The sequence below is a fragment of the Ambystoma mexicanum genome, chromosome 5q (genome assembly GCF_040938575.1).
Source record: "Ambystoma mexicanum isolate Mex_15411 chromosome 5q, UKY_AmexF1_1, whole genome shotgun sequence".
Taxonomy (NCBI): domain Eukaryota; kingdom Metazoa; phylum Chordata; class Amphibia; order Caudata; family Ambystomatidae; genus Ambystoma; species Ambystoma mexicanum.
Window position 1 is genome coordinate 87,946,170 of NC_090933.1, and position 27,936 is coordinate 87,974,105.

At 48.5% G+C, this 27,936-nt stretch overlaps 1 long non-coding RNA gene across 1 annotated transcript in view; it reads right to left on the reverse strand.

The window, feature by feature from the left end:
* The window catches only part of LOC138497235 (uncharacterized), a 270,252-nt gene that overhangs the window by 15,541 nt on the left and 226,775 nt on the right, over positions 1-27,936 (reverse strand). Inside the window, exons 2-6 of the long non-coding RNA XR_011278547.1 lie at positions 26,236-26,362; positions 26,004-26,125; positions 25,737-25,837; positions 25,288-25,369; positions 24,706-24,871 (exon numbers count right to left, since the gene is read on the reverse strand). This is a non-coding gene — a long non-coding RNA (uncharacterized lncRNA). The remainder of the gene's footprint in view (positions 1-24,705; positions 24,872-25,287; positions 25,370-25,736; positions 25,838-26,003; positions 26,126-26,235; positions 26,363-27,936) is intronic.

Consider the following 27,936-nt stretch of genomic DNA (forward strand, 5'->3'; position numbering starts at 1 on the left):
TAGCCTGCAGTAGCTTGGAACAGGTGAATGCAATCAGGCCCTCTGCAGCTCTTAGTAGCTTGCTGCAAACAAATTTATTTAGTATGCCTCCTCTAGCCCTCTGCCTTTTGGACAGCATACATGTCCCAGAATGCATCTGCTGGTTTAACCCAAAAGCCGGAATGGAACATGCAATTAGATTAGTCCAAAACTGCAGCGGTAAAACAAGGAAATAAAGGCCTAGACGCATGTAACGGTGCTGCGTGGCAGGCGAGTAGGATCGTGACAGGCCCTTGATCAGCCAATATGTTTACGTGCTGATCCAAAATCTACTTATTAATTGGGAGGGAGTTGTTACATGGGGTCTATTCTGCCTCCAGGGCATTATACTCCTACATTTCCCGTTCAATCCTTTTTTAGGAGAAGCAGTGCGTGGTAAAACTTTGCTGTGGGAGTGGAATATCTGATACCAGCCTTTGGGATTAAGATAAACAGAGACCATTTGACTCAATTATCACGGTTAGTAGAGGATATTGCAAATGGCACTCCATCCTCGTTGCCCCCACTTTCCCGAGAGCAAGTAGCCATCCGCACTATGGTGCTTCAGAATTGTATGGCGCTATTGTAAAGAGTGAGTGCTGTACTTTCATACCAATTTACACAAGTAATATTTCTGACATCATCACCTATGTTTCTCACAATGTATGCTTCCTTCACACTAGTCCAGAGGTTTCCTTGACCTTTGGGGCTTGAATTGTATTTCTTGGGGGAGCTCTGTGTGCGTCTTTTGGTCAGATTTTACTTATAGCATGTTATGCTCACCTGATCTCCACGGGGGCGCCGAACGGAGCTGGAGGTTCTGGTGATGAGTGGTTCATTGTGCCCCCCTCTGACTTCGTCACGAAAGCAGGTTTGCCTAAAAATGTTAAATCAAATGTTACCCAACCATTAGGACGAGGGCAACTCCCGCTTCCCGTGACCTCCTCTTGCACCCCTCTGCTAGGTCTCACCTTTGTATTGTAATTGGCGGGCTCTCTGTCCTGCGTCTCTATGCAGGGGTACGTAGTAGTTCTAGGATCTAGTTACTTCACTGATCCTGCAGAGTTCCAAACAACTGTGACTCATTAGGTAAGACTTTTTCCAATGGTGTGGATTGCTTAAGAGCTCAAGTTGTTAAGTCCACTCCTGTGCCCCTTCCTTACAGGTTTCCCCTTGTGCTTAATATGGAGCGAGGTCCTTTTCAGGAATGGTAGCTGTTGAGTTCGCGGGCCCGCGGTCTATGCGCAGGGGCTGGCAGTGAGCAGATAGGCCGCGCGGCCTGCGGCGCAGCTCCAGCTGGAGCTTGAAATAATGTACACCCACGCTGGTGCTGGGTCTGCCCCGGAACTGCCTCCCGAACGCGGGGGCGGGGCTTTTATTAGAACGCCCTGCGTCACCGCGCAGCGGGACGCAGGGCGGAACGTAACATTCCTCCTTTATTATAAAACAAAACAAAACACATAGCTGTAACTGCCAAAACCAACTGCGAGGTCCAACAACAACTGTCTGTCTTCAACACTCAGCCGCCCTGCTATTAGGGTTCAGGGTGCCAACGCACCGGCTACCACACATAGTCACTTAGCTTAGCTGGGGGCCTTGTTGTTGTCCTCAGTCCGTATCGTCCTTCGCGGGGGTCACTCCCCCTTGCTTCCGGCTCTGTTCCATCTTCGCGGTTCAGGTCCTCGCGGCCGGGTCCATTCACCGGCTCCCAGTCTCCATCCCTCGCTCCGTCGTTCTCAGGGACGGCCTCCGGCTCTTCTTCACTGGGAGGAGTGTCCTCGCCTTCACAAGGGCCCTCCTTGTCGGTCCACAGTGTACGTGGTACGGCCTTGAACCATGACGCATTCCTCGTCACTTGACGGTTTCCCCGTGCCACCGTCACCATGGTTCCATGCCGGTTGCTGACGGTCCATGGAAGTTCTTCGTACCTGGTGTCCAGTTTAGACTTGGAGGGGTTTCGTAGCATGATGACCTGGTCACCCACTTGATAATGGGACGGCCTCGCTCTCCGCTTGCCACTCATGTGTTCGTTGGCATCCCTTCTCCTTCTCTCTGTGCGTTCCTCGTTCACTGTGTCCGGGGTTCTGCTTGGGTGATGCGGGATTGAGGATCTGATTACGGTGCCGAACATGAGGTCCGCTGGCGGAATGCCGGTTGTGCTGTGAGGCGTGACCCGGTAATTTCGGAGGAATCGGAAAAGGTCAACCTTCCAAGGGCTGGCGTTAGCCTTAGATACTCTGAGCACCTTATTTATAGTCCTCATAAATCGCTCCACATCCCCGTTTGCCTGGGGGTGTCTTGGAGTGATGTGGTGATACTTGACATTGAGTTCCTGTAGATACTTTTTGAACTCCTCCCCTGTAAACGGCGGCCCATTGTCGCTCTTGATTGAGACAGGTAGTCCGTGAGTCGCGAACATTTTCTCAAGTGCCGGAATTACCACTTCTGCTGCTGTGGACTCAACTACCTCGACTTCCGGGTATCGAGAGTGATCATCAACCGCCACCAACAGGTGGAGACCTTCTCGGAGCTTGCAGAAGTCAATGCTGATGGCCTCCCATCGAGAGCGGCCCCGTTCTGCTGATATGATAGGTTCCGGGTTTGGCGGGGCCCCCGTGATTTGACAGGGTAGGCACGTGGCAACGAGTGTCTCGACCCGCTCTTCGATCTGGGGAAACCATACTCGGTGCCGAATGCGGGCTTTCGTCCTCACCAGTCCTTGGTGTCCTTCATGTGCTAGGGCCACTATCCTGTCTTGTAGTTTGAGGGGTATCACGATGCGGTTTCCCCGTAGCAACAATCCACCTTCCGTGACTGACAGGTCTTGCCGCACTGTGAATATGCCAGACAGAAAACCTTTGGCTTCGGCTGTTCTGTTGTGGGTGTGTCTCATGAAAGTCTTCCAATCACCGGAAAGGATGGCATTTTTCACTAAGTCACAACACGGGTCCTGGTGTGTTTCCGCCTCTATCTCCTCGATGCTCACCGCCTTGGTGTCATGCGCCGCCTCCGCACCTGGCGTCTTTGGCCCCGCTGCCGCTTAGGGACTTCCTGATTCCCGTCACGCTGACGCTACGTTCTCTCTATGCGGTCTAGTCTTCTCCGCCGTAGCGCTATTTAACCACTCCTCTCCCTGAGCACAGCGCGTTGCAACCTTCCACGGTCAGCTGCTTTTCCTCGCTGCCGCGGTCTTGCTACACGCTGTTTACCTTTTGCTCCTCGAGCATTTTTACTCTTACTCTTTCCGTCCTTATTACCGGTCCTACTCCGGTCCCAGTCTTTCGTTTCCTCTCTACCTCCATTCCTTAGTTCCAGCTCTTTGCCTTTACTTTGTTTTTCTTACCTTTTGGCGTTTTTCGCTGCAATATAATTCCACCTGGTTCCGGTTGCTGCCTTCTCCCATCATTCATCTGCATACACGTCCAGCGGCCATCAGGATACTTACCGGTCCAAGGGGTTTTTTGCCTACTCTGGCTTTTTTCCCCCTTCCCGTCTCTCCCGGGAGGGGGACACGGTCAGGGCGCATTTACACGCTCTCACTGTGGCTTCCTCTTGTGGGAGACACTCTCAATCTCGAAAAAAGGAAAAGGATTATACGGCGCATCGAGCACTCAGTCCAGCTGAAGAGGATTTCGACTCCACAGGTGAGGAGGTTGAAGAGAGAAAGAAGGGTATTACACCAGTGGTAGAATCGGAAGCTGACAGTTTGCAACGCCCACAAACACCAATCATGGCTACTCCTGAGCAAGTGCAGGAACTAATCGCTGCGGTACAAAGCCTTTCTCTAGAAATGCAGAATATGAAAACTGAAAACAATCTGTTAAAACAAATGGTGGCAGTAAGGGAGCCCCCCAACACAGACCTGCCCCCTATGCCTTTGTCTTCAGGGAAGTATGATGGTTCCCCCAAGACCCTAAAAGAATTTCTTGACGCTTGCAGGGTGTATTTTTCCTTCAGAACCCGCACCTACGCCTCAGATCATGCCAAGGTTGGATTCCTGGTGTCTAATATGACAGGGAACGCTCTAGCTTGGGCCACCCCTCTAGTCACCGGAAATGACCCTGTCCTTCAGAATTTCGATGCATTCATTGCTTTTGTTAAACAAACCTTTGAGAGACCCGAAGTCTCGATGGCAGCTGGTGAAGACTTGATGGACATTCGTCAAGGACAGTTTGATGTGCTGTCTTATATCTCCTCATTTAAGAGATTGGCCATGGAGACGGGTTGGTCTGAACAGTCTCAATTTATTTTGTTCCGCAGAGGACTTCGAGAAGAATTAAAAGATGAAATGGCTCACTTTCCTCGGCCTACTTCCCTGCAGGATCTTATGACGGCCGCCCTTCAGATGGAGTTCAGGATGCAAGAAAGGCGTCAAGAAAGAAGAAAAGCACGTACCTCCTTTTCAAGGACCTCCTCACCTCCTTCGGCAGCGCCCAAACCTCACGATGAGCCCATGCAAATCGGCACTACTCGCCGTTCTTTAACACCTGAAGAAAGAAGGAGGAGAAGGGAACAGGGCCTATGTGCCTACTGTGCCTCTGATCGCCACACGGTGCATAATTGTTCTGAACTAACCAAGAAACCGGCGGAAAACGCAAACCCTCGAACCTAGTGGGGACGGGTTATCGAGGGCAATCTTCCAGTCCCTACGTTACTATGTCTATTGATTCCTCGAACCCTACTGAAGATTCCCGCCTGATGGTTATAACGGTCCAGGTTACTATCAATGGCAGCCCCGTAGAGACGCTAGCTCTCTTGGATTGCGGTGCCGCAGGAAACTTCGCTGACACCCTTTGGGTAGACAAAGTGGGTGCTTCACGGATAGACCGCAGCCACGGTCAGAAAGTAGAAGGAGTAGACGGCACACCTTTGAGTTCAGGACTCATTGTTCAGACAACCGAACCCCTTCCTCTGACTATATTTCAACATTCAGAAGTCATTACTTTTGACATCATTCGAGCAGCCCATTTTCCTCTTATCTTGGGGATTACCTGGTTGCGACAACATAATCCCCATGTCGACTGGAAGTCTAACACTTTGCAGTTTAATTCCAGCTATTGCCAGACACACTGCTTTAAAGAAGCACATTACCAGGAGGTAAAGATATCTCCCACTGTTCTCCCCACGAGTATAGGGGTGCTTTCCATTGACTCGGTATTGGAAGAATACCCTATGGTGTTTGCTGAATCCGCTCCAATGGCATTACCACCTCACAGACCGGAGGACTGCTCTATTGAGCTAATACCTAATGCCCTGGTCCCATTTGGACGAATGTTTGCTTTATCCAAGACTGAAAAGGACGCTTTACGAAAATATCTGGATGACAACTTGTGCAACGGTCTCATCAGACCCTCTAAATCCCCGGCGGGTGCTCCCTTGTTCTTTATTCCAAAGAGGGATTCTAAGGACCTCAGACCATGCATCGATTACAGGGGACTCAATAAAGTCACTTGTAAGGATAGATATCCCATGCCCCTCATTCCTGACATTTTGGAATCTGTACAGGGAGCAACAGTCTTCTCTAAATTGGATCTGCGCAATGCATATCATTTACTCAGAGTGAGTCCAGGAGATGAATGGAAGACGGCTTTCAGGACACCATTCGGCCTATACGAATACTACGTTATGCCTTTCGGACTGGTCAATGCTCCCGCTATATTCCAAAGGTTCATAGACCGAATATTCTCTGATTTATTGTTTATTTCAGTTGTGGTTTACCTTGACGACATACTTGTTTTTTCACAGTCTATGTCAGAACATCTACTACATCTCACTGAGGTCCTGGAGCGCCTTAAAAAACATCATTTATTGGCCAAACGTGAAAAGTGTGTTTTTGGGGTATCCTCGATCCCTTACTTAGGGTTTATCCTCTCACCACAAGGAGTACAAATGGATCAAAAGAAGGTTGAGGCCATTCTCCATTGGCAGGCTCCTTCCTCAGTCAAAGAAGTTCAGAGATTCCTGGGCCTGGCTAATTTTTATAGGCGTTTCGTGCCAGGTTTTTCCAACACTGTCCTACCAATCACCAATTTGTTAAAGAAGACATCTGTGCCTTTCATTTGGAGCCCACAGGCTGAAGAAAGCTTTCAACTCTTGAAGAAAAGCTTCTGCAGCGCTCCCATCCTATGCCAGCCAGACCAAAGCAAACCTTTTATTGTTGAAACAGATGCCTCTGCCGCAGCAATAGGAGCAGTTCTACTACAAGAGCATGACAACGCGGAACACCCAATAGCATATCTATCAAAAACTCTCACTCCGAGTCAACGGAATTATTCAGTAATAGAACGTGAACTACTAGCCATGAAAAAAGCCTGTGAAGTCTGGAGACACCTCTTACAGGGGTGCAACCACCCTTTTGTAATCCGGACAGACCATAAGAATTTACAAGTTTTACAGTCAATGGATTGCATCAATTCCAGACAAGCCCGGTGGGCGCATTTTTTCTCACAATATGACTTTACCATCACATATATTCCTGGAAGCCAAAACACTTTGGCAGATGCTCTGTCCAGAAAGGCTTTCTCCTCCCATGTTGCCTCATCCTGCCCGGAAAAGTTGTTTCCCAGGAACCGCATTGTTGCCACTATCTCTTCCCTGTTTCAACGGATAAAAGAAGCTGTCTCCTTACATCCAGAACCTCGCGACATGATCCAAAAGGATGGTTTGTTCCTGAAGAAACAGAGGATCTGGATACCATCCAAACCTCTTCAAAAAGACATAATGTCCTGGTGCCATGATCACAAGACAGCAGGCCATAGGGGACAAACCAGCACCTTGGACTTGATTAGTAGAGCTTTTTATTGGCCTAATATGTCTAAAGATGTTAAACATTATGTCAAGTCCTGCAGAGTCTGCTGTCAGAGTAAAAACAACACAAAGAAACCCATAGGTCTGCTACAACAAGATGCCATCCCGGAACGTCCGTGGAGTCATATATCTACAGATTTCATTGTGGACTTACCTTTGTCCCACGGATGTACATGCATAATGGTGTCCATCGACTCTCTCACCAAGATGGCTCATTTTTCTCCACTCCCTGGTATACCAACTGCCGATGGTATGGCATTAGTGTTCATTAGAGATGTGTTTCGACTCCATGGTCTCCCCGACAAGATTGTATCAGATCGAGGAAGCCAATTCGTCTCCAGATTCTGGAAGTCCTTATGCGCCGCTCTTAATATTCAGCGCGCTTTGTCATCAGGATATCATCCCCATACCAATGGGCAGACAGAGCGGTTAAACGCCACCTTGGAACAGTATTTGCGCAGCTATACCAATATGGAACAAGACAACTGGGTGGATATGCTGCCGACAGCGGAGTTCGCATATAATAATGCCAGTCATTCCGCAAGCAAAATGTCTCCATTCTATTGTTCATATGGCTTTCATCCCCGAGCCATCATTCCACATTTTCCCTGCAAACCTGCACTTCCGGCGGTAGAAGAGACACTTATCCGAATAAAGGACATCCAAGACAAAGCCAAGTTGAATCTCAGAGATAGCCTCCAGACTTACAAAAGGCAGGCTGACCGGCACCGGCAGGTTGTACCTGATTGGGAGGTTGGTTCCAAGGTATGGTTATCTACTAAATACCTTCCTAGATGGTCTCGCCCATCTAAACTGTCCCCCAGGTTTATCGGTCCCTATCCCATTTCTGCCAAGATCAATCCAGTGGCCTTCCGCCTTAAGCTGCCACATTCTCTTAGGCGGATTCACCCGGTGTTTCACGCATCTCTTTTGAAGAGTGCCGAACAGTCATTAAGGGCTCGTCCTTTCCCCACTCTTTCTCACTCACCTGATGCTCCTGATTATGAAGTGTCCGGGTTGCTGGACTCCAGATACCGCAAAGGGCGCCTGGAATACCTGGTGCATTGGAAAGGTTTTTCACATACTGAGGACTCTTGGGAACCAATTGCACACATCCACGCTCCTATCCTTCTCCGGAAGTTTCACCGTTTGCATCCCGGCAAACCGGGTGGCCTGGGCCTTGGCAGGGGGCATACTGTCATGCGCCGCCTCCGCACCTGGCGTCTTTGGCCCCGCTGCCGCTTAGGGACTTCCTGATTCCCGTCACGCTGACGCTACGTTCTCTCTATGCGGTCTAGTCTTCTCCGCCGTAGCGCTATTTAACCACTCCTCTCCCTGAGCACAGCGCGTTGCAACCTTCCACGGTCAGCTGCTTTTCCTCGCTGCCGCGGTCTTGCTACACGCTGTTTACCTTTTGCTCCTCGAGCATTTTTACTCTTACTCTTTCCGTCCTTATTACCGGTCCTACTCCGGTCCCAGTCTTTCGTTTCCTCTCTACCTCCATTCCTTAGTTCCAGCTCTTTGCCTTTACTTTGTTTTTCTTACCTTTTGGCGTTTTTCGCTGCAATATAATTCCACCTGGTTCCGGTTGCTGCCTTCTCCCATCATTCATCTGCATACACGTCCAGCGGCCATCAGGATACTTACCGGTCCAAGGGGTTTTTTGCCTACTCTGGCTTTTTTCCCCCTTCCCGTCTCTCCCGGGAGGGGGACACGGTCAGGGCGCATTTACACGCTCTCACTGTGGCTTCCTCTTGTGGGAGACACTCTCAATCTCGAAAAAAGGAAAAGGATTATACGGCGCATCGAGCACTCAGTCCAGCTGAAGAGGATTTCGACTCCACAGGTGAGGAGGTTGAAGAGAGAAAGAAGGGTATTACACCAGTGGTAGAATCGGAAGCTGACACTTGGGTCTCATTGCGCGCACTACTTGGCATATGTGTTCCTCTGTCTCTGCCGCCACTTGGATCTCTTGTTGAGTGGCCTCTCGCGGATGCCTGGAGAGATAGTCCGCAGGGTTTCCGCTGCCTGGTTGATATACGAGATCAAAGTCATACTGCTGGAGGTGCAGTAACCACTTGGTTATTCGGGCCGGAGGGTGTGCAGATGTTCCCATGAATATTGGTAGCAGGGGCTTGTGGTCCGTGATTGTTGTGAAATGGCGCCCATAAAGATAGAGGTGAAAGTGTCGGCACCCCCACAGCACGGCAATGGCCTCCTTTTCGATGTGTGAGTACCTTTGTTCAGTCTCTGTGAGGGCTCTCGACGCATATGCAATCGGTCTCTTCTCCCCTTCTCTCGTGACTTGCATCAAGATGGCTCCGAGCCCTACGGGGCTGGCATCTACAAACAGCTCTGTGGGCAGTTCAGTGTTGTAGTAGGCCATCTTGGTGTCAGCTGAGAGGGAGTTCTTGATGCTCTCGAACGCGTCCTGGCACGTTGACCCCCATTCCCACTTGACGTTGGCCTTCGTGAGTTCCCGCAGCGGCTCAGATAGCGTGGCCAGGTTTCGGATGAACCTCCCGCAGTAGGTGGCCATTCCTAAGAAACTGCGCACTTCCGTGGGGGTCATCGGTGGGCTTGCCGCCTGGATGTCTGCGACCTTCTGCGGGTCAGGTGAGATGCCTGTGCTGCCAAACTTGTAGCCGAAAAAAGTGATCTCGGATTTAAGAAACTCGCACTTTTCCCTGTGTATTGTGAGCCCAACCTCTTGTAGACGGCCCAGTAGGGCGTGAAGCCTCTTGACGTGTGTTTCTTTGTCGGGGGCGTGAATCAGAATGTCATCGCTCACGTTGAGGACACCGGGGATGCCCCTGATGACCTCCTGGATGGTTTGCTGGAACACCTCCGCGGCAGATGATATTCCAAAACTCAGGCGTTTGTATCTCCGTAGCCCCAAATGTGTAGAGAACGTTGTTATGTATCGAGAGTCTCTGTGGAGTCTGAGTTGGTGATACCCCGCCTTTAGATCAATTTTTGAAAATATGCTCGACCCTGTGAGGTCAGCCACAATCTCGTCGATTGTTGGGGTTATGTGGCGTTCCCTTTTGATGGCGGTGTTGGGGAGGCGCATGTCTATGCAGATCCGTACCTTCCCAGGCTGCTTGGGCTTCCGGGTTACCACCATGGGAGAGACCCAGGGTGTGGGTCCTGTGACTTCCTCAATGATACCTGCTTCTTCCAGGGCCTTGAGTTCCTGCTCCACTTGTTCTCTCATGTGGAAAGGCGTTCTCCGGTGCCGGACGGCTTTCGGCTGCACTGTCTCATCAATGTGAAGTTTGATGGTTTTGCCTTTCAGACAGCCTATGCCTTCTTGCAGGTCAGGGTACTGGTTCAGCATGTGCTCCACTTCCTTGTCCTCATTGACATGGCAGATAAATTGGACCACCCCCAAGTCCTCCGCTGCGTCCCCGCTCAGGAGGCTCTCAACACCTGCCTTCACCACATAGACTTTGGACCATAGTCTGTTTTTTCCGTGTTCCAGCATGGTGCGGAACCTGCCAATGACCGGCAGGGGCTTTCGACAGCCGTATGCATATAACAGAGTGTCGGTGCTTTTGAGCTCTGGTGTAGGACTTAAGGTCAGGAAAATGTTTTCAGGCATGACGTTCACCGAGGCACCTGTGTCGATGGTCATCAGAATGCACTGGTTTTGGATGGATACCATGCATTTGCGCCTTCGGGCGGCTTTTCTGCGAGGTCCTCGGTCTTGGCATAGTGCAGACACCATGTACACCTTCCTTCCTTTCCTGTCTGTGTCCTTGGAGGGGGCCTGCAGCATCGCCGAGATATCATCCCCTTCATCCTCCGTGGAAGAGCTGGCCACTGCGACCCTTCTAGCACTGGCTTGCTTCTTTTTCTTTGTCGCCGACTTCTCCGACTGGTTCTGCGGAGGTTGTATGGGGGTGTCCGTCGATCGGCATACCTTCGCGTAATGGTCCTTCCGGCCACATGCTCCACATGTGGTGCCTTGCGCAGGACAGTTGCGACGGCCATGTCGTGGGCCACCGCACCAGCCACACTCAGTGGGTCCCGGAGCGCGCGGTTGCCATCTGTTTTGGCCGTATCCACCACTGTTGTCATCTCTCGATGTTTGTTTGTTGGTGACGCGGGCCACCATGGCTGTGTTCAGAGCAGGTTGCAACCTGTGTAATGTGGCCTCCATGTTGGCCGCTCTGGTGTGTGCCAGTTCCCTCTGACGTCCTAGTTCAAGGATCCGCTGTAGGGGAATACCCTTCTCACTGAGTATTAGGCGCCTCAATTTTTCCGAATGAATCCCGTTGATGATCTGCCTCCTGATATCCTTCTCCACGTTCGTGAATTCACAGGACATGGCTAGCTTTCTCAGGCGGGTGTGGTATGCATCAAGGGTTTCCTCCGCTGCCTGTAGGGTGGTGCAGAAGAGAAACGTCTCATAGTCTGGGTTTAGTTGAGGGAGGAAGTGATCGGTGAGGGCGTCTTTCGCGCTTCGGTACCCATCCTGGCCATCCGCAACGTTGAGGGAATTGAAAATGCGCAGTACTTCGTCACCCACGCTGAGTAGAAGGTGTGCCTTCAGTTTCCTGGGCGCGGTGATCTCTTTGCACTCCATCGCCATCTCGAACTTCTGGATCCACAGCTGCCATCTGGGTCCGCATGACGACGGGTCCGTGAACGGGTCAAACGGCTGGACCAGTGTCGACGAAGTGCCTTGCGTTCGAGGTGGAGGTGGCGTCATGGACAGGTTTGCTGCAATTCTGGACGGCGTGGAGGGCCCAGGCGTGGATGTGCCGGCCGCCATGTTGGCGTGGACCTGATCCGTGATGTCGTAGTTGTCACTGACGGCCACCCATGCAGCGACGTAAGGCCTACCTTTGAGGTGTCACCGTATCCAGGCGCCGTGGTACGACTCCGGGCCTGGCCTTCCCTGCACGCCGTGATGCTGCTCCCTTGTGTTGGATGTTCGATGCCACCTGGATTTCTTGTTTCAGGAGTGAAGAAAAATTGACTTGGTGGCAGAGAGCATGCTGGATTCGGTAGGGAAGACGAAAGGAAAAAAAAAAAAAAATTTTTTTTTTTTTTTTTTTTTTTTTTTTTTTTGGGTGGGGGGGTCACGTGTGTGATGGCACCCCCACCGGGTGTCCAAAAATTTCGCCGATGGCTGTGTGGCGTTATTGTGCTCTCCGAGCACCGAGCCTTTCGTGATGTTCGTCTCTCCTCGTCGCCATTGTTGAGTTCGCGGGCCCGCGGTCTATGCGCAGGGGCTGGCAGTGAGCAGATAGGCCGCGCGGCCTGCGGCGCAGCTCCAGCTGGAGCTTGAAATAATGTACACCCACGCTGGTGCTGGGTCTGCCCCGGAACTGCCTCCCGAACGCGGGGGCGGGGCTTTTATTAGAACGCCCTGCGTCACCGCGCAGCGGGACGCAGGGCGGAACGTAACAGTAGCTGGCTTCCAAAGCTACGTTTTTTTGCGCCAGCGCTATGCGAAAGTCTTTCCCCACGGTTTTGTTTTCTGCGCAACTAACCTGCTGTTCTTTGCATTCTGCAGGTGTGGAATCTCCAGAACAGAGTTTGCGTGAAGATGGTTTGCGGGTCCGCGAGGAATTGCTGTCTCCGGGTGAGTAGCGGCGTTGCACAAGATTTTAAGTCTAAATGAGGCTTTCACCACTGCGATGCTAACCTGATATTGTCTTTTATGTTTCTACAGATGTGGCAGCTCCGGAGCGGCGATCGGGTGATGGGCAGCGATCGCGTGATGGTGCTCCGATGGACCGCTGGATTGAACAGGCTTCTGGTAAGTATTAGCGTTGCGCTGAATAGCGATGTAGCTTGCGTGGTCTGCACAGCTAACCTGGTGTCCTTTCCCTTGCAGCTCGGCAGTAACAGAGACTCCAGGAAGACCAAGATGGAAAATCAGGTAAGTGTCTTGTTCTGCTCTCTTTTCTCTCTTCCTTGCAGGTAGCTTGAGACAACTGGATGGGCGTAGCTGAAGACTGGCCTGGAGTTTGTAGACACGGTGAGTCTTGCGCTGCAGGAGTGCATAATAACGCGAAGCGTGTTCTGTACAAAGGGCGTGGCTTATATAGTCTTCAGAAAGTCTTCAGAAAGTAGTCCTTAGGAAAAGTAGTCCCAGCAACCACACCCAAGCAAATAGTTCCCTAGGCAAGTAGTCCCCTCAGCACTCTTCAGATTGGTTTACACATGCTTCACTGAGTTTGAAACTTGTCATCTTGGTGATGGCAGTATGAGCCTGGCGCCAACGGTGCCAGGACTGAGTCCAGGAGGCCCCTGCGAGACCCTTTGGGGCCTTTAAGGCCCCCATGGAACCCAAAGCCCTGGGCATGTTGGCCTACACCTGATGTTTGGGGGTATGGACCGTGACATAGCACTAGTCATCATTTTAAGTCGGTCTTGTCTGTCAATGGTTTGTTAGTGCCTCTATTATCGGTTATGCAATACCTGTTCTGAAGTTTGTCAAACTGCTCAAGTGCTTTACTGCCATGCTACTGAAGATATCATTTGCTATGATAAGCCCTTTGGGATTAAGATAAACAGAGACCATTTGACTTAATTATCATGATTAGTAGAGGACATTGCCCCTACTTTCCCGAGAGCAAGTAGCCATCCGCACTATGGTACTTCAGAATTGTATAGCGTTAGACATTGTTCTGGCCTCACAAGGAGCTGTCTGCGCAATTGTGAAGAGTGAGTGCAATACTTTCATACCAATTTACACAAGTAATATTTCTGACATCATCACCTACATTTGTCACAATGTATGCCTCCTTCACACTAGGCCGGAGGCCTCTTGGACCTTTGGGTTTTGAATTGTAGGTCTTTTGGTCAGATTTTACTTATAGCACTAGTCGGTTTGTCTGTCAATGGTTTGTTAGTGCCTCTATTATCGGTTATGCAACACCTGTTCTGAAGTTCGTCAAACTGCTCAAGTGCTTTACTGCCATGTTACTGAGTATATAATTTGCTACGATATGCCGGGATGTGATGTTTGTTCCCCTAGAGATGTTTGTTTTGATACGGGAGTGAAGGTGTCATAGGAGTGGACTGCGGGGGAACATTGGGAATTGAAAATGTTAGGAATTCGGCTATTATACTGCTCCATCTTGATTTTGAATAGGCATTGTAAACTGCCATGTTTAAACACTACTCCTTGCCCATGCAGGGAAAATCTTTAAACTTTAGACTTTACTGTGCATGTATTTGTAATGAAGGCTCTTTGCCTAGCATGTAGGAATGCTCACCTTCGCATCTCTAATTTCTGATGTGTTTCTATTTTGGCATATGTAAGCGTGTTTTAGGCTCCCACTTTCTCAGGAAAGCGACATTAGCAGACGGAAGTCATCATATTACAAGCATTGTCGCCGGCCTTTGATCGCGTGCAAATCTTTGAGGAGCATATTCACCTTCACCAATAGTATTGCGATATGCTGTCCTCCCTGATAAGACTAACAGGAAAGAACGCAGCTGGCCTCAAAGGCTGGCATAGTGGGGCTTTCTGCCCTGCTGGCAACATTGTTTCAGTATGATTTCTTGCCCTTTTTGGTCCACTCCTTCCATTGAAATGTATGTGTGCCTTTGGGTATAAGAGAATGATGCATGGAGTGTGGGGGGTCTCACTTGCGCTGAAGTCTCTTACTGTTGTTGGCTTGTTTTTGTTCTGTTATTGCTTGTAATTTATACATTGTTCACCTATTCACCGGAATCGTGAGTGGTAATTTTTTCCACCACACCATGTTCTTTTGTGTAAATGTTAATACATGCTGAAGATGATTCCTGAGTTTATCCATATACTCAAGAATTTTAGATGCATTTGTTTGTTTGGCCTGTGAAATAGGTGTTGTGGCAACACCATCTTTGTATCAGTTATCAATCAACTCTTGTAGCCTGAAATTCGTAGACTTTGTGGGCTGGCTCTGTTGACATGTGTTCTATGGAAAGGCAAACCCCAACTAGATCTGACCTCTGCCATACACATTTTTACAATATCAACAGTTGTCACATTATCTCTTTCAAAACCACCACTGAGCACACTGGTAAATACATGAAATAAAGCATCCTCGTCACACCAAGAGTCTGCCACATCTTTGTCATTTCTCCACTAGTGATGCAACTACTATCATCATATTCAGTTATTTGGGGAATGCCATCGGTGTGTGGATAGAGTGGGGTTAGGTAAGGTGGGTGGATGAGAATAGATTAGGGTGAGGTAGGGTCAGTGGGTGGGAATAGATTGGGGGTAGGGTGTTTGAAGTAGAGAAGAGTGAGTTAGTATGGAGTGGAGTGGGGCAAGCTAGAGTGGGATAGAGTCAGGTGATGAGAGTGGCTTGGTAGAGTTGGCTGAGGTAAGAGTGGCTGGGGATAGATAGGGTTGAGGTAGAATGGTTGGGGTGAGCTAGTGGGGAAGTAGAAAGCATGAAGTGGGGTGGGTGGGATAGAGTTGGGTAATGTAGGGTTGATTGGGATAGAATGGGCTGATGAAGGGCGATAGGGATGCAGTGGGGGAGATAGGATGTGTAGATGTGGACATAGTGGGATGAGGTAGGGTGGGTGTTTGAAGATAGATGTGGCTGAGGTACGGTACGTGGGTGGCAATAGATTGGGGTGAGGTAGGGCAGGTGTGGCAAGAGTGTGGTGAGGTAAGAGAAGGTTTGGATAGAAGGATTGGGAAGGGGAGGTAGTGTGTGTGGGGTGTGACAAATCCCAGGAATGTGTCTCTTCTCCTCAGGGAGGAGTCACCCCCTGTGAGAGACTAGGACAGTGAGGCCACTAGGCAAACTCCTCCCTAGGGGTTTGGGTAAGCAGGTTCTCACTGGAAGTAACTCTTCCTTAGGTGAAAAGGACTGTAAGATCTCCCTTAAACCCAATAACACTAGTGTTCTCAGCATATATGGGCATGATGGAAATGTTGACATAATGTGACCGTTTCCCATGGTTGATGTGGATGCTGACCCCTCCTGGAAGTTGAAATTCCAGGACCAATGGAACTATGTCTCTCACCTCAAGATATCACGTATAAGGAACCATACCCTCAGCCGGAGAGAGAGTGGAGCTTACGTGAATTCAAACAGCTGGAGGAAAGACTCACAGAGCAATGCCACCACTTCTGCATGGAGCTGATGTTGCCTGGGGGCAGGACCACAACCAGTAGACGGTAGGCAGAGAGCCTGGAATGGCTACTGTGCCCAGGAGTGATGGAGGAGCAAGTCTCCAGTCTCTCTATCCAAGAGCCACTCCAGTGCCAGGAGAACAGGCAACCGCCAGTGAAAGCACGGAAACAGCATCCCGAAAAGGAGGAAACTGCCGCCAAAGTGGAAAGCTCAAAATCCTGCAACTCAGAGGCCCGATGGGCACAGCAAAGATGCCCTATTGAGACCTTAAGAAGGGGAACCAACATCTTGCATGACGAAACAGATCCCTAGAAAACAAAGCACAAGAGAAATACCCCAAGGGGGAGGACCAGAGGAGTATACCCAAGAAGTGGGTGCAAGACAAACAGAGTAGAGGAAAATACCTCGAGGGGTGTAGGCAAATAGATAGATATGTGGTCAAGACACAGAGGTCTGAGTCGACCAAATAATCAAAGCTATGTATAAAAGCCAAAGAACTTTAATCAAGGTTGTGAATCAAAGGCCATAACTCCTCAGGAGACTACTAGAAATTATGCCAAACAAGAAAGTGATCTGATGTGGAGAGCCAAAAAAGCTACACTTGCAAAGCTTATCCAGAGTATGTGGAAGGGTTCACCAATTCGCACCAGTGAAGACAACCGCCTGATACCTAAAGAGAAGAGCCAATATCGCTCGAGACTAAAAGGGCCCCTAATACAAAAACATAGGAGAAAACCCCCAAAAGTAGGGGGAAGCAGAGGATTATACCCAAGGGCTGGCTGCAAGACAAATAGAGCAGACGAGAAGACTCGAGAAGGGTGTAATCAGGGTTGTTCAACTCCAAGCCTCGAGTTCCGGATCCATTTCGGGTTTTCAGGATACCCCACATTAATATTCATGAGATTAATTTGCATACAATGATTCTATTTTTTCTCATGAATATTGATATCCTGAAAACGCGTCAGGATCCTGGCCCTCGAGGTCTGGCATTGGACAACCCGGGTAGACGGACAGGCTAGTTGGTCCGCCAGAGATACATGGTTGAGACACAAAGGCCTGAGTCAACCAAGTAATGAAAGCTATTTAGAAAAGCCAAATAACTTTAATCAACACTCGGTATCAGAGTCCATAGGTCCACAAGAGAACACCAGCAATGATCTCAAACAAGAAAGTGGGCTGTTCCAAAGGGCCGAGCGAAAGGAACTACTAAAATTACCTTCAACACTACAAAACCTAATATAACAAGCAGACAGTGTACTTGTAAAAGTTGTCAAAAGTGTTTGGAAGGGCCGAGTAATCCACCCTGTTCACCTAAATTAAATATTTGTTGAGAAATGTTGTGACTTAGGTCAACGAAAGTCAAAAAGGAAGATTTCAGTTACTTTGCTGTGAGCATACTGACGGTGTGCAGACAAGAGGAGTCATTTCACCTTTATGCAACACTTTTGGGGTTTTGTTGGAACTGTGATGAGAGGCAAAGACCTGTGAAATTGAGAAGGACGCTTCATACATTTAATGTGAGGGGGTCAAGCACCAGCCACCAACCAACTAAATCAGAGTGTTCATGTGTACTAATTTTTGTTTTTCCTTAGAGTGTAGAGCCAGTTAGGTAGTTTTCGTTTTGGACAGACGACAGTATTAAATGTAAGACATCCTGACGAGTACTTTTGGAATTTACTTTCAAAGATAGGGAACCCCATTGCATCAATAGGGTTAGGTGAATAAAACGTATATTTTTACCATGTCCAGTTGTCCAAATTCTACCTGTGGGCCACCACAGGGGGTAAAGAGGGGTGGGGCATCAAAGTGTGGGTTACAAAATGTGTGGACAGGAACGGGTGAGGTCGGTGGGTGGGGTATGGAAGGGGGAAGTACAGTCAGTGTTGTAGAGACAGGTGGTAGTAGAGCGGGAGGGGTTCTTACCACAAACAGTAGTCAGGTAGAGAGCAGTGATGGTAGAGATAGTAGTGGTGAGGGTTCAGAGGGGAAGGAGAGGGAGGGTGAGGTAGCGAGGGTGTGGATAGAGTTGGCGAGATAGGGTGGGTGTAACAAAGGTTGGGGTTAGAGTGGTTGGGGCAGAGAAGAGGGAGGTATTATGGTTGAGATAGAGAGGGTGATGTAAGGTGGATGGGGCTAAAGCAGGTGGGGAAGGGATGGGTGAGGTAGGATGGATGGTGAATGAGTAGGCAGGGGTAGGGAGGGATGAGGTAAGGATGCTGAGAGTAATGACGGTTGAGGTAGAGAATGTTGAGATAGGGTGGATGACAAAGAGTGAGTGGGGTCCACCCACCAACAGGGTGAGGTATGGTATGCGAGGGGTGGTAGTGGATGTGGGTGTTGGAAGAGAGTGATTAGGTAGTATACGTGAGGGTGGAGAGGGGTGTGGGTAGAGTAAGTTTGGTTGAACAGGTTGGGTATGGTAGTGCGGGGTGTTGCTAGAGTAGGTGGGGCTGACTAGGGGGGCAGCTTGTTCATAATGCGCGAGGGGACAACAAACCACCAGTACCCTCTCCAATCTTGGAGGAGCCTTGCTAGCCCAGTGGAAGCACTGAGTATTCCTTCAACTGCCTGCTGCAGCTGAGGGAACACTCGGGGTTGGCTTAAACTGTAAACGGGAAATGTTGTTTCTCTTCTAAAGTTTAGTTCCCCAGCGCGCATGTCCAATAGACCATGCAAGGCCAAAGGGGTTTCTGGGGAACTTCACATCTGAATGTGTGTAGGGAGCGCTCGTGTGCTTCCCTGAACATTCAGACTGATCGTGGTGCTCGGATATAGGAACAAGGACGTGTGCTTTACTTCTTGATTCCTCTTCTTGCTGCTCAAGACCCGAGGAGCTTTTGTGGAGGCACCTACGCAGCAGAGCAGAGTGCAGACTGGGGCTGCAGGTAAGAAGAATAGTATTATGTACTATGCATTATGTACGTGTAAATGAGTGAGTGTATGATGTATGCATGCTCGTGTGAATGAGTATGTGTAGGAAGTAAGGATGCACATGTGAATGAACGAGTAAATGATGTGTGTGAATGTGTGAGTGAATGTTTTGTATGAATGTGTGTGCATTTCTGCTTGCGCTGGGCTAAGCTGATTTTGGTGGGGGAGCGAGCCAGGGTGGGCGATGGGGGGATAAAGCAAGCATGATATATGTTATTACATGATTAGACTGGAATTTTGGTGCACCCAGTCCAGATATTTCTCACTGTGACATGACATTTTTTTACTGGGCATCTATGACAAAACAAGAATGATAAGTGTTATTACGTGGCTAGACTGCAATTTTGGTGCAGCTAGTCCAGCCATTTCTTACTGTGGCATGACATTTTCTTTACTGGGTATCTATGATAAAGCAAGCATAATAAGTGTTATTACCTGGCGAACACCTTTGGTATTTACTTTCTACATAGGGAACCCCATTGCAGCAATTGGTTTAGGTGAGGGACTTTCTTTCTTTTGTGAATAAAACATACATTTTTTACCATGTCCAATTCTCTGAGTTGTACCTCTGGCTCACCACAGGGGGTAAAGATGGGTGGGGTACCAAAGTGTGGGTTAGAAAATGTGTGAGCAGAAAGGGGCGAGGGTGGGTGGGGTAGAGAAGGGGGAAGTAGGTTGGGTGGGGTAGAGATGGGTTGAGGTAGAGCGGGGGGGGGTTACCACAAACAGCGGTCACGTAGAGAGCAGTGGGGGTAGAGATAAGCTAGAAAACAAGCACGATGATGTATTCTGTGCCTAGACTTGCATTTTTATGCAGCTAATCTAGCTATTTCTTACTATGTCATAGCATTTTTCTCTGAGCATCTACAGTCAAGTAGGACAGAACTACATATAAATACGAACTGTGATTTCAAAATCCAATTACAGTGAACACCAAAACAATGCTCGCCTTTTTCCAAGCATCTGGCTTAAATTATGACAGGGTTCTAACGTCAATTCTTGCAAATAATGACAAGGGCTATTCTGTACAGCAAAAATAAAATGCGGGTTCAATAGCTTATGTGTCATATAGAGAGAACAAAAGGATTTTCTTTTATTTCCTGCAATCTCCTGAAACTAGACATGCTAGTAACCCACTGATGCACCCCTGCACCCCATATGTGCTACTATCACATACTGTTATACGTGTTTGGTTGCTAATGCTATACATGGTGTATCAGACCCTATACGTTAGAAATAAGAATGAGGTGCAAAATAATTATGGCACGTTTTCTCAGATGTAAACAGTTCTACTATGGAATAATGAGAAGTAGTGTGCTATATTTCAACATTGGAAAGATTCACCATGTTCAGGAAATCCAGTAACACTTCTCCTTTTGGTCACCAAGGAAATAGCCGAGAAATGTGTGCCAACCATTTATCTGCCCAGAGTGTTTCTGTGCAGATCTTCAAATTCAGCTGCATCATCTACAAATACCTTGAACCCCAAGCTACCTCATTGAGAGGTTCAGCATCTTTTGAGGCCTGTGATCCCCCAGAAGTAAGGACATGTGCAGACCTGACCTCTAGAACCAGAAGACAGGCCTTCAAAACTCTGGGACCTCCTCCCGACAACATCCGACTCACCCCTCTCTTCTACAGTACAGGGAGGGGCTCAAGACCCTCCTGTTCAAGGAATGGCTCTTCCCTAACACCTAGGTCCACCCACCTTCTCCTCCCCTCCCCATGCTACCTGAGACTGGGTTATCTGATCCCCACTGTTTCCTCCCGTGGTTGCTTGTAGATCCCTTGCTCACAAATTGCCCCCAAACCCTGGCCAGATGTTAGCTCGTTGCTTCCCGAAGCTAGGTCCGCATTCAATAAATATACTAATAATACTAAAACCGAGAAACAAAACTGGCACAGTGTTACCACAAGTGTCTGATGGTTAGTCAAATTTACCACGAAAAAGAACTATACACATACGGAAGCCCTGTGCACATGCCAAACAATGTGTGTATGCACAATGCAGCATGCATATATTGGCTCTTGGTCGCTTCTTTGGCATGCCGGTGGTTGGCTGGGATCCGGCAGCTATGGATTCACGGAAGGTGGCAAGTGGCGCCTAAGCCCCCAACACCCTGGCCCCCTGAATCGGCCAATGCCCATGTGTCTCGTACACCCTTGGGGGTGGTGCAGTGATGGATCCGGATTGGGGGTGTGCTTTGGCAAGAGCTCTCATGAAACCAGAGAGGATGCTTGCAGCTTGCTTGGCACGACTACTTGAGGAACAAGGGGTGGGAGGTTGAGTGGGGAGTGGGCCTCGGAGGACTCAGGGCGAAAGCTTCTCTCCTGAACTGGCAGGGTCAGCATGATGACGATCGTTGCTTTAAATGGAAAAAAAGGAGGTGCCGGTACTCACCAAACTACGAAGATGGACATTCCGGCGTAGTGCTTTCGGGGCCTGCCGTTTCAGCAGGCCACATTGCGCACAGGTCCCTTTAAAGCACACTCTGTTGTTTGCAGGCAATGCCCAGTGCGATTAAATAATGTGCCACGGATCACACACTTTGGTAAAGCAGTGTATCTGAGATCCTTTCGTGCAAACTGTGTTATTATGCTTTGTGTTTAGAAAGTTTGAATATCTATATTAAATGAGACTTTCTTTTTTTGCATATCATACTAGCAGATATAGCTGTAAAGTAAGCTGTAGAAGGGGGGGAGGTCATTATTGCTCAATTTCATTGCATAATAAGGAATTTGGTAGGTACCTGGAGCTGTGTGCGAGTTTTCAGTGGAAAACGTTCCATCACAACCCCAATTACTTAAACACTTACATAGTAGAATAGGCACTGCTAATAACAAAGAAACATCTTAAACAGGTACTTTCCTACACTTTACAAGTCAATCCCTGCTCCATCAAAGGACACCACTGGTAAGAGGTGAGGCACACTTAGCGAAGAGGTGTTCTGGAATCTCAAGTGTGCTGAGAGCACAGTAGATGCAGGTTTGTTTTTCCTTTTGTTCTGCAGGGTGGGCCCTGAAGAGACATTATGGGCACTGCGGGTGGTGGAGAGAGGAGGAGGGAGGGGGCGCTGCTTTCCCCAGCAAAGGCTGCAGAAGCTTAGTCCTTTAAGTTGTGATAATGTGAAATGAAAAGCTTTCATTTTCACCTCACAAAATAGTTAAGTACCGGTACTCTCTTTCTGGCGTTGAGAAGTGCAGGTACTGGAATACTAAAAAATAAGAAGTGCAGGTACTGAGGGCCGGTTGAGCGGCCCCTGTTAAGCATTGATGCTGATGGAGGTTGGAAACAAAACAGTTCTGCTTAGGGCTGCAATCAAAGGAAGAACAACTGAATTTACCTCAGAAATGAAAGCACGTGGCTGCGGCAGACATTTTAGGCGCTTTCTGAAGCTGAAAGGCAGCTTCAGCTGCAGATTATACTCGAGTAGCTCCTACAGATCGTTTAAATATCACAGCTACAGACAATTAAGCGAGTTCTTATGCCAGGGACCTTACTTGTCCTAATCAGATTTTATTTGGTTTTGTTAATACTACCCCGCGTGCACCAAGCGTATAGAGACAAAGCTGCCCTGAAGATGGACCTTTCAGTCCGAAATGCATCAGCATTGGCCTCTCCCGCATTTTAATGAGAATAATAATAATAATTTAGCATTTATATAGCGCTATGAACCCTCAAGCATCTGAGTGCTGCTTCTTATTCCCCGCGGTGCGTGGTTCTCATTTGTTGACCTCGGAAGGATGAAAGGCTGAGTTTGGCCCTGCCGGGATTCGAACCTACAGATGTCAAAGCGAGCACTCTACTCGCTGTGCTATCTGACCGGCTGTGGGAATCACACAGCTGCACCAATAAAAAGATGAATATGAAGATTTGAAGTTTGCGTTGATACTCCAGCATTCATTATATCTGATATACAGTAGCAGTTGCTTCATTACTGCCGTCCCATAATTACCAGAAATTGTGCCGGGCTCTGTTTTCCTGATTGGGTGTTTGTCAGGTTTCTGGAGGACGTCTAGAAGTTTATGATTAACACACGCACATATTGGGCCTCATCACGAGTTTGGCGGTAACCCTTAAATGTGGCGGTAGCGCTATTAGTGCCGCATTTAAGGGTCCGCCAAATCACGGCTTCGGCTGATTTCCCCCAGCTCTTAGCTGGGGGAAATCAGCCGAAATTTTGCGCTCATACTGCCGGCAGGAAATCCGCCGGCGGTAAGAGCGCGAAATTTCCCCATTGAGCCCAATGGGGAATGGGGCATTCCAGTTCCGCCAAACCCGTGATCCGGCACTAATAGTGCAGGTGGGTTTGGCGGTAGGGCAGATAACGCCGGCGCCCAACTCGTGATGAGGCCCATTGTGTTAAAAGAGTGCAGAAGGCTTGAATGCCACACTTATTGCTAAGCATACCATCGTTGGGTCAAATTGGGCCAGGTCACAGAAAAATAAAAGCCATCATGCTTTCATGCCACAAGCCAGATATCCACTTTACAACACACCTTCTCTGCATTTCCCTCGTACGTATGAATGATCTTGCCACATATGGGTGCACCTAAACCACAAACGACAGCAATGTATATGCCATACAAAGAATTACAGCTTTTGGGTCAATAGAATGCCATCCATGCCAGCCAGGAACAAATTAAAAGCAACTCCTCACATCTGTTTTGCTTTTATTTCCCTTCATCAGATGAGTACAGTGGTAGGATAACAGTAGTAAACTGTGACTCACAGTAAACCCCCTTTCATTTTTATATTTTCACCAGCCTCTTTTTCCCAGTAAGGCACCATCCAGCCACACCTGCAATGTAACTCAGTGTTAGTGTCCCTGCCAGTCCATGAGACTGCCAGGTCAGGATGCCCCTGTAATTCGTTTCTCGAGCATGTCGCCCTGCTCAGCTCCTTTTGTTAACTCTCTAACTGGTGGCACCTCGTTGGTGTTTCAGGAGGCTGCAAGCTGCTGCAGCCCTGCGGCGAACATGGAACCAAGGCCTTTTCCCCGCAGGCCCCTATTAAAATGGCGACGTGTGACTATAGGCCCCGGCAGACTCCACAGTCAGGCTGTATTTACCTGGCAAGCATGAGTACAAGTGTGCAACATTCATGGGCGTGCCCCTCCTGGGAGTCCAGACCGGGTAGTCGTGCCCAATGTATTTATATTGATCGGTTCAACTGATCTCGCTTGTGTCTGCGATTCATTGCTGCATTCATATCGTGTGTGTTCAGTCAGAAAGATTCATGGGAAGGTTTGGATGTGGTAACCATCTTTGATTGAGTGGTTGCCAAATGTTTGCATGGCCACTGTGTCTGATTGAAGGGTGGATGCAAATCCAGCACACAAGATCTCTATAAGACTAGTGTTATCTGCACTCTACCTTTGCCAGACGCTGACACATGTCCAGAAGCAGCTGGAGGGTGGACTCCCATAAGGAAGATGGAGGTTCCGCTCCAGCGCTCCAGAATCTTATGCCAAAGTGCTGCTCATTCCAGGACTACCGGAAACCACACGAAACCACACAGGTGATTCCCTCCCTTGACTCTACATACACAGTTGATTTATTTACCTCAGGACTCTGGGGGTCTCATTGGAATGAAATGAAATGATAGGTTATTTATAACGCTCTTAATACCCAGAGGTTTCTAAGGGCGGACCGGGGATCGAACCTGTGGTGCTCCAGACGTCTTGCTTCTAAGGCGAGCACGTTGCCCCTGAGCTATCCTCCCGAGACTATAGTACTTGTAGCCACTTAGCTGGGTTAACTTGTGTCTCTGACCCGTACTCTGCGGCACCAGATAAGCAATAGGTAGCGTGTAAGACCTACCACTGTTCAATCATCTTCTTACCTTCTCCAGAACTGTTGGACTTCTGCCTTTTCTGCGGTTTTCTCCAAGGAAGCAATCTCTGCTACACGAGTAGCCGCACCGAACTCCAACATCAGGTTCACCTTTATTCAAACCAGCAACATCATGCCAGGTCTTTGAATCATTCTCCTTGGCTGGTGGCCATCACCTGCACAAGACAAGGAAAAGAGTCAGAGCACACCTGAGTAAGGACTGTTTTCAGGGTAACATGTTTAAGGATCACACCAGGAGGGTGGTGTTATTCATATTTTATGAGGTGCGGGGAAGGAAAAGAGGGTTTTGGCACACAAACCCTATGGTAAACAGGAGCAAAGAAGAGGACCCAAGATTGGAGTCCTCCCGTCTCCTGCACACTCTGGTGATACGTAGCAAAGGCGTATAATTCTTAAGAACAATAGTACATCATACTGTGTGTAAAGTTGTAAGTTAGAGCTATATTCGGTCTAGTTAGGCCCGAGACACTCAACTAGATATAGTGTAAAAAGTAGATGGAGGGTGAACTCCCATTTATTCGTAAAAAGATAATTGAAGCAAAAGCAATACAGGAAGCAACATATTGTTTACATCATCACCAATAACAGAAAATCCACTGTTGTAGGCTGACGCGTTTCGAGGTCAATCCTCTTCTTCAAGAGCCTTTGTGGAACTGATGTGGAGAGTAGAATGACAAAAAGCAGATCAGAAAAATAAACAAACATTCCATTAGATCTAGTCATGTCCAACTAGTCTACTACATACTTAAAAGTCACATGAGTACTAGAGACATATATCCATTGTAACAAGGGCAAACTGTTTAAATGCAACCAATACACACACTACGGACCCCTGGATCAATGCATAAAATAACAAAAGATAGGCAATGATAGGTCACAATAATCATGGGGAGGTCATTAGTCATTATACATGGCTAGGAGGGTGACAAAAACCGATCCAGGGGGGGGGGAGGGAACTAGGACTGTATATAATCTCTATTGGACAGTAGAGAAACGAAGTTAAGGAGGGATGAAACTTACCTATAAAGTGGATGGTGTATGAACACAGTGGTATGTTGCTAGAGTTGTTGAAAGACAGGAGAATCAATCCTACAGAGAGGAATCGTGTGGGCCCAGAAACACTGAAGGGAGAGAGAAAGCGTGTAAAGTACTGATGGGTAGTAACGGTGGCAGATGAGCTGGCCCAATGAATATGGATGGTAAGTAAAGACAAAGGTTGTCAACAACATAAAATCAAAAAAGAGGTAGACTCAATTGTCTAAGTACAGAAAGTCAAAAGGGACTCACATGAAGTCAAAAAATGGGAAGACAAGCTGGTAATGGTGCGCGTGCGCACACTGTCTGTGTGGAGTGCCTCGTGTGGAATGGATCGTTTTCCAGTTTGTGGACCCAAACGATGAGTTGGCCACCTATGGATAATGTACAGACAAGCTATCACCTAAAAAGGCGAAAATTACACGGAAGACAATTCAAAAGACTCGTAAGTATGAACTCATTGTAATACACACAAGTAACTAACCTTGTGACCCAGGGGGTTCCTAAAGTGTAGTATGCTTCCCAAGGGTACAGCAAGACGTCATGGAGTTCGGTATACAAAAGCAATCAGCTTCGAGAAATCGAGTGGCAGGCACAGCAGTATTTGCACTCTATAACAAAAATTGAAAATTAGTCATACACGAGCTGCGTGTCTGAAAATATTGAGTAGATTGAGTCAAACAGAGGGGTTAGTGAGCGTACCTAATCTCAGTGGCATCGGAAGCTGTCAGCGTCCTCCAACAAGGACTGTGTCCATGGATACCAGGGAATGTCGCAAAACTTTTCTTTTCTTTCTTTAAATTAGAGTAGGCGTGGACGGACCCACGCAGGCGCTTCCCCATCCAATTGGATGATGTGCACCTATCCACCATTCAGCATTCAACCCACGTAAAATTCACAATTCCTCCCACCGCCCTGTCTGCCTCACAAAATCCAACAACACACTACTCCTCCTCCTGCCACTCACCCCGTCACCTCCCAACAAAGCCTTCCCACTCAACTCAGTCATACCCTGCGCAGACAATCGAACCCTCATCAATTCTCTCTCTACAGCATGTCTCTCACACCTAAACAGAAAATGTTCCACAGTCTCAGGCACTCCACACACCGCACAATCCCTCGACTCTCGCTTCCCCACTCTAAACAGACATTCATTCAGCCTCACATGCCCTATTCTCAATCGATTCAACATCACCTCCTCTCCCCTCCTCCATTCTAGGCTTCCCGGATCTACCTTTACTGACACTTTCTCATGAATACCAAACATCCACCTACCTTTCACCCCACTCTCCCACTTTTCCTGCCACTCATCCATGATCCGCCTCACCATCACTGCCTTCGTTTCATCCACACTCAAAGGCAACCTTACATCAACTGCTTCCCTTCTCATACCCTCACCCGCCGCCAGATCCACTAACTCATTTCCCAGAATGCCGCTATGACTTGGGACCCATGCCAACTCCAGATCCATCCCCCCACGCACACACCGATCAATCTTTCTCCTGATATCCAAAATCACATCCTTCCTATCACCATCCCCTGCCACAATCGCCTGCAACCCACTCAATGAATCTGAAAATACCACTACTTTCTCAAACCTCAACTCGCATACCCTTTCAATCGCCATTGCAATCGCCACCAACTCAGCCGTACAAATTGACACATCATCCGTCAGACGCCCCACTTTATACTCCCCAGTGCTTTCCAAATAATACGCCATTCCCACTCTTCCAGATACCGGATCCTTTGAACCATCCGTGAACACCCTGCACCCATCTTTCCCTTTCACATATGCCTGTCCCAAATCTTTGATCTCACCCCGCAATCCCCGCTTCTTTGACACCACACTCGTCAACTCTAAGCACACCTTAGGAGACCTCATCATCCACATCGGACACCTCACCAGATCCATATCTTTCACAACCATCAACTCGCCCACACCCCACTGCACCCCCTTCTCCCACATATGGAACCCCAAAGTGCCCCCTTTACTCCTCCACCGATCCCCATAATAGTCAAACCTCCAATTATACCGCAAACATTCACGTACCGGATGAGCCACACTCTTCGCACTACACTTCATCCACCACCTCATATTCAACACATCCCTTCTCAATCCCAATGGCATCTCCCCCACAAGTACCTGTACCGCATTCATTGGAGAGGACCTCATCACACCCGAACA